Source organism: Cucumis melo, chromosome 8 (assembly GCF_025177605.1).
Source record: "Cucumis melo cultivar AY chromosome 8, USDA_Cmelo_AY_1.0, whole genome shotgun sequence".
Lineage (NCBI taxonomy): Eukaryota > Viridiplantae > Streptophyta > Magnoliopsida > Cucurbitales > Cucurbitaceae > Cucumis > Cucumis melo.
Genome location: NC_066864.1, coordinates 23513808 through 23533389, shown reverse-complemented (window position 1 = coordinate 23533389; position 19582 = coordinate 23513808). Strand labels below are relative to the sequence as shown.

At 32.5% G+C, this 19582-nt stretch overlaps 3 long non-coding RNA genes across 3 annotated transcripts; all 3 read right to left on the bottom strand.

Moving 5' to 3' along the window:
• Positions 1-7250: 7250 nt before the first annotated feature.
• Positions 7251-8441, bottom strand: LOC103486030 (uncharacterized). Its single transcript, XR_536978.3, has 4 exons — positions 8390-8441; positions 8068-8306; positions 7848-7915; positions 7251-7374 (listed from the first exon to the last, which is right to left on the bottom strand). It is a non-coding gene; the product is annotated as an uncharacterized LOC103486030 (long non-coding RNA).
• A 125-nt stretch (positions 8442-8566) lies between these two features.
• LOC127150754 (uncharacterized) lies at positions 8567-11610 on the bottom strand. The gene is made up of 4 exons (XR_007823313.1): positions 9152-11610; positions 8900-9067; positions 8710-8814; positions 8567-8622 (listed from the first exon to the last, which is right to left on the bottom strand). It is a non-coding gene; the product is annotated as an uncharacterized LOC127150754 (long non-coding RNA).
• A 4157-nt stretch (positions 11611-15767) lies between these two features.
• On the bottom strand, positions 15768-19582 carry LOC107990570 (uncharacterized). The gene is made up of 2 exons (XR_007823312.1): positions 19335-19582; positions 15768-16212 (listed from the first exon to the last, which is right to left on the bottom strand). It is a non-coding gene; the product is annotated as an uncharacterized LOC107990570 (long non-coding RNA).

Sequence of the window (19582 nt, the reverse complement as noted above, 5' to 3'; positions counted from 1 at the left end):
GTTAGAATCCTCACTCAATAATTGAGTGGTTAGGTCTTGAGTAATATTCTCAAAAGAGGGTTCCAAATACCATAAACTTAGATTAACTTGTAATTTCTTCTTTACATTTCAATATAATTCGATCTTGATTTTTGTTAGAAAGGATCATAACATATTTCCATTCTACCACAACATTCAAGTTGAGTTCGTGTTTCTATACAAGACTAATCTCCAAACTATGCATATTAAGATCATTAATAATCATTTTATTAGTAGACGACTTGACCTAGTTCTCTCTTGAAAAAAATTTCTAATATTAGCAAAGTATCATTTGTTTTGTTTACATAAAAAACTTATTGGTCCACGTAGTTGTCAATATATTAGTAGAAGATTAATTTTGCAAAACCAACCCCTACTTTCTTGGATGGATCACTAAGGAGTTAGTCCAAATTTGTTTTCATGAATATCATTAGGAAAATTGTGTGTAAATCATCTTTGGACTTTAATTTGTTTTCATGAATATCATTAGTAAACTTGTGGGTAACTCATCTTTGGACTTCAATGATATTTTGTAATTTGTATAAATATCACCATCTATCTGGTAGAATATTTGTAGATATTTATAAAAATTGTATTATTTAAAATAATTTTCCTAATCAATATGATATACGTTGCGTAAAAAAAATTAACCAAACACTATAAGAAATGGGAAAACTTCTAACGCATAAAAATGTCGGTGGAAGTGGTAAAGACGTCAGAAAACACATTGGGAGACCAATTCCTGACGTGGCACCAACAAGGCGTTGGAAATAATCTTCTCCCGACGTCTTCTTTACCGACATCTTCGATGCATCGACAATAAGTCATCCTCAACGTCTATAGTTTCAACATTAGCTATGCGTCAGAAATAACTACTCCCGACGTTTTTATATCTGACGTCGTCCATGCATCGGAAATAACTATCCCTTATGTGACGTTTGCACCATATTCTCGACGTTTGTACTGCGTTGGGAAATATTTTAAATATGTAATTTTTATTTTTTTTCCTGAAATATTTTTCTGTAAGATCTATTTCCTGAAATATTCGCATTCATTTTTTATTCAATTAAAGAAATTCAAAATAAATTAGTAAATTACGAAATAAAAACACAAATTCAACAAAAAAAATTAAATGTTCATAATATAAAGAAGTTCAAAAAATGTAACAACTTTCATAATACAAATAAAAAATATTTCTCGTTAAAAAAAAGCATGAAGAAAGCCATAATGTACGTCTCCTAACGAGTCTCGTACGACATTCTATACTATGGGTCCTACAATGATACAAAAGTGGCTAAGTTTAGTACATATATATGAATATCATCACTGTATATTGTCATTTCAAGAACTTAAGAATAATGGAAACATATATACATATCGCAAAGTTAGGGATCATGTGATGGTCCTTGTTATGCTCGAGTTATGTCTTCTATGAGCTTCCATATTCATTCTACTTTTGAAACTATCGCTTCGTGATTTCTTATCTATTCTTCAATCTGTTGCATAGCTTGATGAAGCTTAGCCTGTAATTGAAGCTCTACTGTGGACTGCGGACATAACGTTGTGGAACTACTCGCATTGGTCGTCTTGCGAGCCTTGGACTTAGGTCCCCAACCAAGGTCTTTTGAGTAGCCTGGTCGTCTACCTAATATCGTCTCGCATATCTCGTCCCTAGAGAGTGGCTGACTACCCTCTGGGGTAGGCTGAGACTGGAGTTCTAGCATTTGATGCTGCAACAAATTTAGAAACTATCTTAGTAAGTAAAAAATATATTATATATTAAAGAGGACAAATAAGAGCAGAAGATGTTGCTTGGAAATCATTCAGCATATCAAACATATCATCTTCTTCATCAAACTGCCTACTACTAGTTCCTTCATCAAAAGAGTTACTACTAGTTCCTTCCTCAAAGTTTTATGTACCTCTAAAAGCTTAATGACTCTCCATGATACACCCATTCTGTGTAGTAGGGGGATATTTCAATAGTCAGTAGATATCGTTCCACACCCTCTAGTGAGTTCCAATTTAAGTTCATACATCTCTTGCATGGACACCTTATTCGTCCGTAGGCATCAATGTGAAACTTGGCAAATTCTAAAAATTGGGTCACTCCCTCTCTATACTCAAGGAAAAACTTATTTCTAAGTTTCATCCAATCCTTATCCATCATTTAAATCCATAAAACATAAAATAGGTTTAATTAGAAATATATTCCTCTCCTCTCACATCCTAAACTTACTCCCCTGAATATACAATCTCTCAAAATTTTCACTAAAACTAACTTCAAACTTCAGAGGCTATCATAACTGCAGGATAGCTAGCACAACCTAATTATTAACCACAAACAACTTCAATCTTTGCATCATACCCACCCCTTCCAACAACGCTACCTTACAAGCTATCCTACTACCACCCCTTCAAACCCTCAGAAATACAAGTAAATTCAAAACAAAAAAGCTACTAGGATAGCCATCTAGATCTGCATGAGACTGAAGCATTACATTTTTTTACCTAATTATGTGCTCAAATTTTACTCTAGATCTTTATTCAATCATTTACTTCTGGACTTACTACTAAGATTGAACATTATTCTCAAGTATTTTCTCTCTATAATAAATTTCACTTAGCTGGACTTCTGCAAAATTTTTGCACTCCTAATATGTTGATTAATTGAGTTTGTAATGTGAATCGGGTTAACGATGGTTTTGTGGCCATGGTGGTGATTATGAGGAGAGGTTATATTCCTACTATAGTGACATGTAACCTTTCTTGCCATGCAAAACATATCAAACACATTAGATGACCATATTTGGTCGAACACCTTGATCGACCCTAACAAACTTTTAGCCTCCTATTACTTTCCCCACAACAATATCCATAAATGAGGAGTTTTAGTAAGAGATGACATTGGAAAATCATTCCCTCAACCTTCATTTTCTCAAAAACTCCTATTGCCTCATCTTCTCGTCCATTCTTACATAGCCCATTTTTAATAAATACAAATAATATTAGGCTTACAATTAATCTCATATGGACCAATTTTATTGAGCATTTCTTGATGCAACCTAAGTGCAACCTTAATAATTCCCTTCACTTGGGACTTGTTGAGGGCTCTCTTGATGAGGGAATATTAATTTTGCACTTAAAGTTGCATCATTAAAGTTACATCTAAGAAATGTTCCATGAAACATGTCGATATGAGATTAATTGTAAGTCTAATATTATTTATTAAAATATAGATGGGTTATGTAAGAATGGACGAGAAGACGAGGCAATAGAAGTTTATGAGAAAATGAAAGCTAAGGAAATGATTTTCCAATGTCATTTCTTATAACTCTTCATTTGAGATGGTGGATCAAGGTATTCGACTAGATATGGTCACTTTTAATGTTTTGACCATATTAATTAATGTTTTGCAAGGAAAGAAAGATAATCAAGGCTAAGGAGTTGTTAGAGAGTTCATAAAGGTAATGTTCCTAATTTGTTACTTTATTGATTTGAGGGATTTTGTTTGGTTGGTGACCTAAATAATGGAGGGAACTGTTCCTTTATTCGGGCAAGTAAGGGATGTGAATCTAATGTGATTAACTACAATGTACTAACCAATGTGGATTGTAAACCTTGAAAGGTAGAAGAAGCAATAAAGATCTACAATGAAATTCTTCCAGTGGGAAGGAGGCCATCTATGAAACACACATGGAGGTTTTTTCAGATAGGGTTGGGTTGGTGATGTAAATAAGCTATTTGATGTCATTGAAGCTTATGTATGGGTGATTCATGTATAGATGGTATTTTCTTAGATAAGTTGTTGTAAGAATGGTTGTTTATTAAGAATGGTTGTTTGTTTGAAGGGATATAACTTTTTAATGAGCTAAAATCATTCAACTCTTGAAATTGTACATTGAAATCTTTAGTTATCTAATTGAGACGCCCTTTGTGTGGGAGCTTTTTGAAAAATTGTCCCGTGAAGGTCTTCAATCAATTTTGATAGATAAAGTGGGGTTTGTACGATATGTTGAATTTGTCTCTACATTCTTCATTGTTTGAATATTCACTCTAACAAAATTAAAATTTTGGAAGTACTTTTTGTAGTCATTTCCATATGATATCTCGAACTTTTCTTATTTTGGAAGTGATTTTGAAATAGTTATAGCTTATAGACATTTATCACGTTCAAAAGCATTTCGAAATTGCTTAAAGATAATTTGTCATCATAGATAAAGTTGTATACATTGAATTTCAAATATGAATACAATCCATAATTAATTAATCACCACAAAAACTCGAAAACTAACCTATATGAGCATATGAGCTTAAGGTTCGGGTTCGATGAAGCTGTACTACAGGAGCCATGGTTGGTCTTTACTTTCTCAATTTCATCGACTACTTCAACCAAAATTTAACATTTATTTGAGAAACTATTAGACCTACCCTTTCATCACCGTTGCTTAGCATTATGGTATATGATAATATTGGAAATCTTCATTTGCCTCAAGTATCATTTGAACCCCACACTAAGACAATTTCATCAATGCCTTTATGCAATTATGGACTCGTTTGGTAATATTTTCTCTCTTTATTTTCATTTTTTTAAAAAACGGAGGTGTTTGGTAACGTTTCTTGTTTCTCGTTTTAAAGAAAAGTAAAACGTTTCTCATTTTATAAGGGATGATTAGGAACAAAAAAGAAAAGTTTCTTCGGTTCAGTTTCTCAATTATTTCTATTTGTTTTTATTTTTTTCTTCCATAAAATTTTCATAATTATATGTTTATTTAATTTTGAATTTTAAATTTTCAATATTTAGATGAACGTATTATTTGATTTTAAAATTTTAGACCTAATTTTAAAATTTATTTTCTCCTTGTCTATATTTATTTTATATTTATATTTATTAATTTTTATATTTGTATGTTTAATTTAATTTTAAATTTTAAACCATTCAATATTTAAATCTATATATTAGTTTGATTTTCCAAATTTAAATTGTGAATATGTTTATTTAAATATTTGCTAAATTTTAAATTTCAAAAATTTCAAATTTTGCAATTTATATGTTATTTTAATTTTAAATTTAGTATTTTTAGTCTCATCTAAATTCGTTAAATTTTTGGTTAATTTACATAAATGTAACAAAAGCCCTAAATATTTACGGCCCATATAACAAAATAAGAAAAGCCCATGAAGTTCTATTATTTTTTTTTCATAAATTTCATATACGCCCTTGTTGGTTTTTGAATATTACAGGACAAGTTGTGTATTTATTTACTTCTTCTTCTAACTTTTCGATTTATTGATCTTGTTTGCGATTTATTCATCTCATCTTCCAGATTTTCTTTCTTCGCCATTTATAGTATAAGATCTGACCGTTTAAATCTTCAATTTTATCTTCATCGTTGTCGGTAAGAATTTTAAATTGTTTAGAACATTAGCAAAAAATGTTAAACAAAGATCTATCTGTTGTTGCATTTCTAAATAATTGTGTACTAAAATCTAAATGATCGTGTATATTGTATTAGATGATCGTTAGATTTGAATTTTTCACGATCTTTTACATTGAACTATATGATCGCTTACCATAACCAACATGATTGCTTATATTATCATCAACATGATCGTTTACTATGGCAAACACAATCGTTTAAAGTATATTATTTCACTACACCATCGTCTATTCTTGAATTGTGGTTAGATTATATTATACAATCATTATGCCTGAAGTTTTCTTGCCATCTTTTAGAGTTTATTATATTGGTTAAATTTGAAGTTTTTTTCTCCATCATTTAAAATGAACTACATTATCCTTCGTTTAGATTGTATACTACAACAAATACGCCTTTTAATTGCTCTTGGGTATAGTCCATTTTAAATAGGCTATTAAAATTGAGGGGAAAAATAAAAATTATTACTTGAAATAAAAAATAAAAAATAAAAAATTATCCCCAAAAACATACTTGATCCACACGCGATTTCTGGCTGAAACCCTATTTGTTCGAAACCCTCACCCCCATTCAAAACCCCCCACACACAACAAAATCCCTCTGCCATTGGCCATGCACGACGACTTCGTTTGCCTCCATTGTCGCCGACGGCGTCTGCCCACCCTAAAGGATTCCCCTGCGCATGAAGTTACTCTTTTAGAAACCCCATTCGAAAAAATGCATTCGGGACCCCCTACACACACCGAAACTCCCTTTGCACTGACCGCATGCAACTCCGTTTGCCTCCGTTGTTGTCGACGGCCTCTCTGCTTACGATCTTTTTGCATCAACAACAAGGTAAATATCTTGCTCTTTCTAATGTTTTATTTTAGTGTTCCTTTTCTCTTTTCTGGCTATTCTTGAAGTTTATCTTCTACTTAAAAGTTGTGGACTCGTGGTTGACTTATGTTACTCTTGGTGTTTTAATAATGTTAATGAATTTGACTTGTATTTGTGTTTGATCCTGTCTAGATAGCCTTCTTAGACGTATCATTCTTTCTCCTTTTTTTTCGATAAGTATTCAAGAGGATGGGATATACAAAAAGGACTCGTTCAAAGGTCTCGTGTATGTATGATTTTAAAGCTCTCTATATTACTCATGGTATCCTAAAGTAATACAAGTTCTATGTATTTCTTACATAAATTACTCAACTTGTTATCTCCTCCTTAAAATCTCTTCAAAATTCAAACCATCAGAAGCTATAAACAATAATTTTAGAAAACTTGCCACTAGTAGAAAAATGGCCTACAATGACTGCTAAATGCTGTCATTAAAAGTTTTCGTGACAGTTTTTTGCAGTCATTGATGCGGCAGTCATGAAAAGTATTTTATGACAGTTTTATAAAACTGTCACGAAATGCGGTTTTCATGACATAGAATAAATGTCACGAATTAAATATTTTATGACAAATTATAACTGTCATTATTTATTTTTGATGACAGTTAATAACTATCATTGTTTAAATGTCATTATTTATCATTTATGACACTTTTTAATTGTCATCATTTTACTTACCATGACTTTAATTAACTGTTAAGAAAACTTTTTTGATGACAGTTTTATTTTTCAATTCAAATATCATAGTTATGTTTATAGTCACTGTTTTGAACTGCCCTCTTTTTTATTGAAATTTCTTGTCGCCTTGCCATTACACATACCATTAACAAACCAATACAATCATATATGGAAAGAAACGGTGAATGCTTTAATAGAAAGAAACATACACTTTCTAATATTGCTTTAATTGTTGGTACAAATGTGTTTTGGTACGAACAAATTATAAACAAAAAATATTTCTACCAAACCTACAAAAAAACCTATACATCAATGAATTGGCGTAAATACGGCTTCATTGCTCCAATAGATTGTGGCAAAACCTAGTAAGAAAAGAAAAGGCAAAAAAAAAAAATGATTCAACAAGACAACACATTCACCCACATAAACACATCACATTCACTTCAACAACACAACACACATATACTTCAAGAATAATAACTTCTAAGTTTGGCAGTGAATTATTCTTTTTTATAGCTTCTAAGCTTGGTATTGGAAATGTAGAGGGTATTCAAATGGAAAGCCTTACATATACGAGTCACAAAATTATGCTACTGTTTAAGTACATAATGTACAAAATTCATCCATATGAAAAAGAAGAAAAACATAATTGCAAACACCAAATTCAACCCACAAACTTAGCTAAATTCATTACGTAACTTCACAAAAATGCCAAAACCAACAGCGAATAATAAAACTCAAAGCTAAAGCACCTACAAGCATATCAATGGCTAAAAGCAAAAAAAATTGATCAAACGATGCACTAGCACAAAGTACAAAAGGAGAGAAAAACAACCTTTTGAATAAAAATAGATTCTGAAGTTCTGGGATTTGAAATAGAAGGCTGAGAACAACTTTTAGCGCCTGGCAAGTAAAACAGAGTGTCTCATCTTAGCAAAAAGTATATTCAAGTTACATATACTAAATCAATGGAGATTTTAATCAACAACATATGCAAGTATATAATTTGATGAACTTCAAAAACTGCATTTTACTAAGTTCTAAGATAACCTTACCTTATTAATATTGAACATGATAGCTGTATTTTCCTCCAACACTGTATTTCTCATGACAGCTCGAACACAAAAATATGTGACAAAATATGTGACAAAATATATGACAAAATATGTGACAAAATGTGTGACAAAATATCTTATCCTAAGCACAATGTACGTGCTTCCCTACAAACTCAAGTCCACTCAGACCTTATACAATCAATGTCATTCTGTGTGTAAACACGGGGTGAATCTTTCATCTGTAGACAATAAAGTGGTTCTAAATGAGTTTCATTCACAAAAAAGTATATATGCACACTAGTTTTATAACTGTTATGCTTACTATGTGTATGATAGAAGTACTCGTTGATAATATGATGTCACGCATGAACCGCATCACGTAATAACCACATTCTACTACTCCTAATTGCTTAGGACACTGGATATACACATACAAATGACTTGACCTATGTTAGAAATATGAATTAATTTACAACCCATAGCAACATAGATATTCATTCACATACCTTCACGACCCTCCAATTTGGTTTTTTCTTCTTCATTATGTTGAATGACCTACAAAAGAATATTGGAGTTTTAACTACTTAAACTATTATCTCATTAAGAAAAAAGGAAGTAAAGGTAAAAGTAAGTATGACATACCTTTCAACTACTTCAGATACATATGGGTCAATACGGTTTTTCAAAGGGTCTATTCAAAAGGCAGCACCCTTCGATCGGTTTATTACAACCAAAGTCCAATGATTCCTAAATATAAGCGTGAAACAATAAGACTACATCTTAGACTACTGTAAGCAAAATTCGAATCCTTTACTTTAGGTTATCGACATACCCAAAATTGTAAGAAATGAGTAAGAGTTGATCGTAATCTGTTCCAAGTAATCGTGCAGTCAACAATTGGGCTCGTTCTTCTTTAGAACTCCCACAACTAATACACCCAGCGTCAACAAACTTGTATAGATTCAAAGTTCTTGATGATTCCATACGTGTGTATAGATACCTACGAGTGCATTACAAAGACATTGAAAGAAGATAAATTTCAAACAAACTTACTAAAGAGTAACACTATAATAACTTATCTTACATTTTGTACGCATCAAGGCAAGCTGTAGCTATTGGTCGCATAGACGAGAAATCCTTCAACGACTCTATCATTATGCAACATTTTCTTCGGACCCCAAATACGTCATATGGTGTGGTGATTTGAATTGCTGACCCTATATGTTCAACCATTCATAGTAAGAATCATAGTGCAACTAGAGCATTTTGAATTGGTGTGGGTGTGAATGTGGTCATATCCTTAGTAAATTCCCCATAGTCCATCTACAAAAGATATTGCAATTAGGGTTAATACAAAATGCGACATGTATATCCTTCAATGAAAAATTCATTACCTTTATATTGTCAGTAATGAAAAGATGTCTGGCCACAATATGTGTGAACCAACTTCCTGGGACATTTTGTACATCCCTTGCTCTTATGGAATGGGAATTATATAATCACCATCCACCACAACATCTACTGTGACTTTAACATCGTCACCTTCGAATCAAATATGATCCCCCATGCAATGACATGATCTATTCGATCTATGTTGATTAATAGTATGGAATCTTAGATGGGAAAGCCTCTACTGTACGCACGCACTGTAAAAGATTTGTTAGGTACAACTCAGAACCTTTACTAGAAGTGTCAAAATGCCTTTTGATTGTATACATTGAGAAAATAGGTCTATGATTGCAAACAATGGACCTTGGACGTGGCTTCTTATTTCAACAAGCTCTCCCTTCTCTAGTAAGAGATGGATTTATGTATGGGGATAGTTTAGGACACTCCAAATGATAGTATACAATATGCTAAACTTGAGTAGACTGATCGTATTTATGACTTCCTTGTAAGGCTTAATCTTAAATTTGATATTGTTTGTGGTTGTATACTCAGACAAAAACCTCTTCCCTCCCTAATGAAAATGTGTTTTGAAGTCTGTCTTGAAGAAGTCTGTACTAACGCCATGGATTTACTAACTACCCCTGTCACTGACTCTACTGCCTTTAGTGTCTATTCCTCGAATCATGATCATGACAAGAATAATGGAAATCAATCCCTGTTTGTGAGCACTGCAAGAAACAGTGACACACCAAGGATCAGTGTTTGAAACTCCACAATCGTCCTCCAAAAGGTAAGAAACGATCCTCCAATGAGAAATAAAACTCAGGGGGCATGCCCACATTTGTGAAACTACCACTGTTAGCACCTCAAAGGCAATGGACTGTACTACAAACTAGACCAAGACTCCTACTTTGTATGCCATTGCTCAGTCAGGTATGCGTTAGTCCTTTGGTTTTATTAGTGTTGATGGGAAGAATCCCTAGATTTTAGACTCAGGGGCTACACTCTTCAACAAAATGGGATGGTCAAGCAAAAAAACCACATCTTTTGGAAGTAGCATGTTCCCCTATGCTATTTACTTCTCTTCCTTCATACCTATGGGAAGATGCTATTCTTACAACAACTTATTTAATCAATAGAAAGTCTTCTCATATTATCTACCTTTAGACTCCTTTAAATTGTCTTAAGGAGTCTTACCCTTCTACTTGTCTAATTTCTGAGGATCCCCTTTATGTGTTTGGGTGTACCGCTTAAGTCCATAGTTTCGGCCCTAATCAAATCAAATTTACCTCTCGGGCTCAAGCATGTGTGTTTTTTGGGTATCCTCTTCATTAGTGTGGTTATAAATGTTTTTACCCATGATCCAAGAAATACTTTGTGACTATGGATGTCACTTTCTGTGAGGACCGACCCTACTTTTCTGTTAGTCATCTTTAGGAGAAACTGTGCGTGAAGAATCTAACAACACCTTAGAATTTATTAAACCTACTCCTAGTACCGTGTCTGACGTTGATCCTCATCCCATAGTCCTACCCATAAACCAAGTTCCCTGAAAAATGTATTATAGGAGGACTCTCAGAAAGGAAGTCGGATCCCCTATAGTCAGTCATCTGCTCCAGTCCAATACTTTTAACCTCCTCAAGATCAAGGTATGGAAAACAACACTGAACCTTATACTAATAATAAGATGGGTGAGAATGACAGGTCTGATATTGCTGTTCTTAAAAACATGGAAGAAACGAATAGTGGTGATGAGACTAAGGTCAAAGCAGAAACCAATAATAATAAAGCTGAACATGGTCATACAGGAAAACTTGATGAGTATAATCCCTCTCTTGACATTCTCATTGCTCTAAGAAAAGGTACCAGGTTCCGTACTAAACATTTCATTTGCAACTATGTTTCCTATGATAATCTCTCTCTGCAGTTCAGAGCTTTTACAGCAAGCCTTCTACAATAATACCAAAAAATGTCTACACTTTTTTAGAGTGTTTTGAATGGAAGAATGTTGTCATGGAAGAGATGAAGGCTCTTGAAAAGAATAAAACTAGGGAGATTTGGGCTCTACCTAAGAGACACAAAACTGTGGGATGCAAATTAGTGTTCTCTTTTAACGACCTAACTCCTTATACTAAGCTAAGGTCATTATTATTAAAATAAATAAAAAAATTTATATCTAAAATGAAAAAGAGAAAACCAAAATTTTTAATAAGTAATTTCAAATTCTCATTAATAAATCATAATTTTGAAAAATAGAAATAAATACTACAAAATTTAATCCTAGTTTGAGCCCTATCTAACTTTTAAAGAAAATAAAATAGAATAATTCATAAGTTCAATAAATTCAGTTAAAAATACTAAAGTCCAAAATACTATGAACATAAAATGGAAGCATAAAAGTTTCCCCTATGGCAAGTCACGGTCACTTCTTGTTATTTGCCAGCTTTCCTCTACCTTTATCTTTGCCTGAAAAATTAAACATAGAAAGAGTGAGTATAAACATTTTCTCAGTAAAGGACCTACTACTAGTCTCATTAGGTGTCTGTTAACTTTCCATTAAGGTCTCGCAAGAAAGTACCCAAAACTATCGTGCTCCCGAACACACACAATCTAGTGATCCCGTAAGAACACATCTGATCTTTCGGTGAAGCCAAAGAAACACCCATCAAGCTGTAAGTGACCTTGTCGAACCACACATAAAACATGTCATGACAAACTAGTGGTCCCATCGAACTCACACAATCATAAATCTGTGAAAAGGTAGTGATCCCAAGGAACACCCCTTTAGATATGACCATAATAAACAAAATTAACAAAACACCAGATCTTAGCGTGTAGCATATCATAAATATCAAAACATGTCATGAATATCAATCATACAGTCCTTATCATATTACTAATATATCATGCACCATAACATATCAGTCACCAATATCGGTAATTTATATGAAGTCCTCTACGTCAACACGTTATACATCTTAGATACATCAATGCCTAACGGTAAATACATGCAAGCTCTTAATTATAATTTCAAGTTCTAGTAATAGAACCTCTTACCTGAGAGATTAGCTAATAATAAATTCCTAGTTGACAGTCAAAGTTTCCAAAGAACCAATGCTAAACAGCAAGGGAAAACAATAACTAAATTATAAACTAACACTTGGCTAATGACCTTAAAACCATCACAAAACAACTTACCAAAATTTGAGGTTGAACCCAATTCAACCTTAATTAGGAAGATTTCACAACTCGGTCTCCAATTAAATTTCAGCCAAACCTTGAAGCAAAATTCCAAAATAAATCAAGCATTAACTTATTTCAAGCCAAAAATTACCACTTGATGGTTAAGAACCAAAACTCACACTAAAACTCACCAATAAATGACTACAACGCTTAAATGGTTGCAAGGAAGGGCAAGAAGCTCATTGATGGCTTGGCTTGAGGAAAAGGAGAACAAATTTGGCTTGACTCACAGCTGGAGGAGAACAAATCTAGCTCAGCTCACAGTTGGAGGAGAACAGCTCAATTTGGCTGGTTGTTGACGTGCACAACTCGAAGTAGAAGAGATCAGCTTGAGTTGTAAGGGAACGGAGGAGACAACAACGTTCAGCGACAGATGGAGATGCAAATCGGTTGGACTTCACGTGGAAGACTAAACAAACATGGATCTCCGATGACGGCTGCATGCGATGGAAACGACGACGAAAGCTTACGACATCGAAGCTTGACGGAATGGAGAGGGAGAAGGAAATTGTGAAAGGATTCTGTTTGCTGTGTAAGGTGAATGAAGAAACCCGACACTCGTTGGATGAGGCAAAGAGTGTCAGCAAGCGTTGACTATGATGGACGGAGGTGGCCGAAGTTGCATATCGGTGACAACGGCTCTAAGGTTTTTTTTTTTTTGTGAAGAAGATGATGAATAGTGAGATTTGAATGGTGCACGTTTCACGAGGGGTTAAGTAATTATATAATAATAATAATAATAATTACGATGTTATTATTAATAATATTATTTTTTCCTTTTCTTTTTACCATAAATAACAAATCTTCTCTCCTCAATTAATTTCTACCAAATCATCTTTTTATCTTCCCAATATCAATAATATAATATCCTTAATAATTATATTATCCTTAATATAATTATTTTTCTCTTCCAAAAAATTTAATTATATATATTTATATATAATTAATCATAAATCTTAAATCTCATCAAATTAATTAAATCAATAATATTCATCCCAAAGTCAAATAATTTTCAAATAACACCCAAAATTCCAACATAACTAAATTAACTAAGATAATTAAATTTAAAAAAGATTATCTTAATTCTTAATGTGTTATATCTCTCTCAAATACAAAGCAGATGGAACTCTTGACAAACACAAGGAAAGGTTAGTTGCAAAGCAATTTACTCAAATCTATGGTGTGGAGTATTCATAAAGCTTTTCTTCGATTGCTAAGTTGAATACTATTAGAGTCATGTTATATGTTGTTATGAACAAAGACCGACCTCAAGACCAGCAGGATGTTAAGAATTCTTTTCTAAATAGAGACCATGGGTAGGAAGTCTATATGAGCTCCCGCCTGGATTTGAAGCTCAATTTGGTCAACAGGTGCAAACTCCATAAATCCCTATATGGTCTAAACAGTCACCCAGAGCATGATTTGACATATTCACTACCTTTGTAAGTCCTAAGGGTATAGTCTGGGGCAATCTTGCAACTTGAAGAAGTAAGAAGCAAAGTGTTGTGGCTAGGAGCAACATTGAGGCCAAATACCGAGCTCTAAGTTTGAGAATATGTGAGAAAATTTAGCTCTAGAAAGTCTTATCTGATCTTTATCAAGAATGTAAGACACCATTGAAACTTTTTTATGATAATAAAGTCGCTATTAGTATTGCTAACAACTCAATTCAACATGATAGAACTAAACATGTTAAGATTGACCGCCATTTCGTCAGAGAAAGATTTGATAGTGGGAACATATGCATTCCGTACATTCTTTAGAGCTAACAGAATGTTGATGTTCTCACCAAAGGGTTTTTTAGACCTAACTTTGACTTTTGTGTTAGCAAATTAGGCCTTATTGATATTTATGTCCCAATTTGAGGGGGAGTGTTAGAATTAGTGGACTTGGCCCTTAGTGTATTTATGGAAAGATTTATCCATTTTCCTTTTTTATTCCTTGGTATATTCTATTTATTCTCCCTCCTTGTACCTATTGTATTCATTCATCAGAAAATAATAAGAAAATAATATCGTAGTTTTTCTCCCGATACTCAGGTTTCTACGTAAGCCTCGTTTTTCGTGTTTATTGCTGTCAATACTTTCTTTACTTTTCTTGTTTGCAACCAACCCCTCCCCCCGCCTCTCCCCCATATCATACAAAATACTTGATTCTTGAATTCTTTTCTAACATTTTTTGACTTCTTAGTATAGTCTATTCACGAAATCCCTTAGAATTCGACCCCTTCTTACTTTGTTCTACTAATGTTTTGTGATTGATTCTTTTGCATAGTGAGTTGGGTATATCTTATGAAGAGTTTTTTGAGGTTTTGGAAATGTTCTCTTTACCCAATTTAATTATTTTGCATTGTATTCCTTTTCTATTGCATTCTTTTTTGTACTATTAATTCATTTGTGCAACATAACTAATTCTTGTATTCTTTGATCTTTAACGACCTATACAAAAAACTCCTTTTACAAATGATGGTCTTGGGATGGATGTCTCAATCCTTTGATTATTAAGAGGAAGCTTTATGTTCGTGATCATAGGTCTCCACCTCTTGGTGAGTAGCCATATATCCATGTCTTTACGGTGCATGTTTAAGTTACTTTGATCATAAGTATGAGAATTATCTCTAACTCCCCCACCCTCTTACTTCAAATGCTAAGCTCTACAAACACAAGTTAAGTGTCTAAGTAACACTTTAATTCCAATACAAGTTAAAACTCTCTAAATGTAACTTTCAAACTAAAAACCAACTAATTGTCTTGACTCTCAAAGTAAGTTTTAAAATATCTAAGTGAGCCTACCAAAATCAAAGCCAAACACAATATCTCTAAGAACTGTCTAAGTGGCACTTTAACTCTCAAAACAAGTTAAATATTAATTTAATGTGAATTAGATTTATATTAAAACTATAGATTAAAATTTAATGTGTATATGATGCACGTTAAAACTATAGGTTATGAGAAAAATTTATATATGAATATGATTCATATTTGGATTAAATTAAATACAAAATATTTAATTTAATAAGTAATTAATTGGAGAATTAATTTAGGAGTTTTTTAAAAAATATAACAAACTGATAAAATATTTAATATAACAAACTAGCAAAATATTTACATTGCATAGAACAATTTTGAAAGCGGAGAAAACCCACAAGCCCACGATGGAAAATACAAAAAATGCATCAGTCAACACTTAATTAATCGACAGCACGCGCACGTGTAATTCTTCTTCTAAAAGATCATGATATGGATCGTGTAGGAAATGATACACAATCGTGTAGGTAGTATCAACATCGGCTACACGAGTGCGTTCTTCTAAACGATCAAGATATGCGATCGTGTAGGAAATGATACATAATCGTGAAGTTCATGATGATACACAATTGTTAGTTCGTGATAAACGATGGTTTCCAAAAAGTCCTAGTAAATAATTGTGTAGACGATGATACACGATCGTGTGTAGTTCATGATAAACGATGGTTTTGAAAAGCCATATGGTAAATGATCATGTAGTTCATCTCTGCTCATGACACATTGAAAAAAAAATAATATAAGATTAATTATTGATTGAAAATAAAGATAATAATAACATAAGCATAATGAAAAAGAACAATAATAATTGTAGAAGAAATCAGAGCCACGCGAAATTTAAAAAGAACAAGGGCAAACCTGAAATATTAAAAAATATTTTTGTGTTTTGTTATATTTATGAAAATTAACCATTAGTTAATGTATTAATTTAATGCTATTTAATTAAATATGATTAAACTAAATTAATTAAATTAAAACTATAGATATTAAATATGATTTAAATGAAATGTTAATTAAATAAGATTTAACTAATTATTTAATTAATTAATTTATTTATTTAATAATTTAATAATTCTTAATTTAATTTAATTTAAGGAGTCTTTTAAAAAATATAATAAAGCGACAAAATATTTATACTATAGACAATTCTGAAAATGAAAAAAGGTCACATGCCTATAATGAAAAATACCAAAAGTGCCTCGTCAACAACGACGCGTAATATATTTGGTACACGATCGTTTAGATTTGGCTATTGTTTGGTACTTCCAAATCTAAACAATTTTTTTCAAGATTCTTTAGTACACGATTGTTTAGATTTGTCTGAATGATTTTTTTCGAGATTCTTTTGATACACGATCATTTAGATTTGGCTACTTTTTTTGTACATGATCGTCCAAATCTAAACGATTTTTTTAAGATTCATTGGTATACGATCGTTTAGATTTTTCTACCAAAATCTAAACGACGTTTTTTTCAAGATTTTTTATATTTATTACACGATCTTGAACAACCAAATAACAGTTTGAAAAAAAATAAAAAAAATAGATCTTTTATATTTGATACACGATCTTGAACCAAATAACAGTTTGAAAAAAGAAAGGAAGAGAAGAAAGATGATGGAAAGAAAAAAATCGCACGGGAAAAAAAGAAAGACGATAAAAGGGAAGGAAAAACCTGAAATATTTAAAAAATAACCAATTTCATGGGATTTTTTATTTTGTTACAGGGCTGTAAATATTTTATCCGTTTGTTATATTTATGAAAAAAATTCTTAATTAAATTTAAATTAAAATTAAATTAAGAGGGTTTTTAAAAAATATAACAAACTAACAAAATATTTACACTATATAGAATAATTTTGAAAATAGAAAAAACTCACAGGTCTACAATCCCATAATGTAAAATACCAAAATTGCCTCAGCCAACACGTGATAAATCGATCACACTCACACGATAAATAATCGTGTAGAACGATGGTACAAATTTTGATACATGATCTCAGACGTATGCCCCAAGATGTCTCGAGATGAAAGATTTCTTCATTTAGTTATTGTATCTATGGACTTAGTTGCACCGGGATGGGCCAAGATGAAATAATTTTGTCTTTATTTTATTCGATTCGGACATACATTGCTCTAAGTGCTCCAGGATTAAAAACTTCTACCTTTAGTTACTCGATCTTGGGCCTTAATTGAACCGAGATGGCTCGGGATGAAAGAATTTTACCTTTATTTTATTCTACCTCAGGCATACATTGCCCCGAGATACCCTGAGATAAAAGATTACTACCTTTAGTTATTCAATCTCGGGCTTAATTGCACCAAGATGGCCCTGGATGAAAGAATACTACCTTTATTTTATTCGATCTCGGGCATACATTGCCCCAAGATGTGGATGAAAGACTTCTACCTTTAGTTATTCGATTTCAGACCTTAATACCGAGATGGCTCGAGATGAAAAATTCTACCTTTATTTTATTTGATCTCGAATATTGCCCTGATATGTTCTAGAATGAAAGACTTATGTCTTTAGTTATTCGATCTCAGGCGTACCAAGATGACCCGGGGTGAAAGAATTATGTCTTTATTTTATTTGATCTCGAACATACATTGTCCCAAGATGCCTCGAGATGAAGGACTTCTACCTTTAGTTATTCGATCTCGAACATACATTGTCCCAAGATGCCTCGGGATGAAAGACTTCTACCTTTAGTTATTCAATCTCGGGCCTTACTTGCACCGAGATGACCCGAGATGAAAGAATTCTGCATTTATTTCATTCAATTTTGGGCATACATTGTCTCGAGATGCCCCAAAATAAAAGACTTCAGTCTTTAGTTATTCGATTACGGGCATTAATTGTCGAGATGGCCTGGGATTAATAAATCACAAAGAAGATATAAATCGCAAAGACATATATGAAATTCATGAAAAAATGATCTGCATCATGAGCTTTTCTTATTTTGTTATACATGCCTTAAATATATTGAGTTTTTTGTTGCATTTATGTAAATTACTCTTAAATTAAATCAAGGGAGTTATTGAGGGAAGGTGGTAACTTATACAAAGCAAATCTTAAGACTTTCAGCAAAAACTCGATTTTCAGCAAAAACTCGATATAAAAGGGAAAAAAAGGATTCCCTTTCTTTTCCAAAAGCTTTTTTGGTTCCCACAAACCAAAGCCTCAATTACTCAGATGATAGGTTGGTTTCCAAGTGGTGGTGACTACAACTTTTGCGATTAGTAAATACAGAGCTGACAACAAGAGTAAGTCTCATTTTCTTTGTATATCTTTTTTTTTTTAAAAAAAGCATGCTTAGCTTTTAGGTTACAATAATTTAGATTATGTAACTTTTTCAATGTACTGGTCTTTCTAAATCTCAATTAAATTTGGGTTTAATGGTTCTGTTAATCGTTTTTGCTGCAGAGGGCTCTTATCCCTTCAGAAAGCCCTACCTCAAGCATTATTTCTTTATATATGCATCGTTACAATATTAACCAACTACATAGCCATCATAAACAACATTATGAAAAAGGATAAAAAGCATAATTAAAATCGACATTTCATAAGATTAATAAACAATCTTCAATTAATTTAAATGAGTGAGACAAAAAGAAAAAAAAGGTTACAAAGGTTTCAACCAGTCAACTAAGACAAATGAATCAAACTAAATCGGAAGTTTCCTCATCCACTCTCTTCCTATTGTTAAGGAGTTTCACTGATACTTTCAAAATCTCAAATACAATTGAAAAATAACATAATCATTTGGAGTTTTCTTCATGAATGGAAGACACCACTTTAAAAAACAAAGGGAGTTTTGAAATCACTTACAAAGACAAAGGCAGCAAGACTGGAGGCGTGCGGTAGATGACGTGCGACGGTGGCTGCACTTCAAATAATCGGTGGATGCTTTTCACGTGAAGACTAAAAATTGGAGGAAAAGGTTTTCGCAGAGAAAGATCGGTGGAAGAGACCTGAGAGAAAAATGAAGATTTTTTAGGAACAGAGAAAATAGGGGGAAATCTTAAAAAGAATGGGAAAAATAGGGGAAAATCTTTAAAACAGTGTGTTTATTTTAG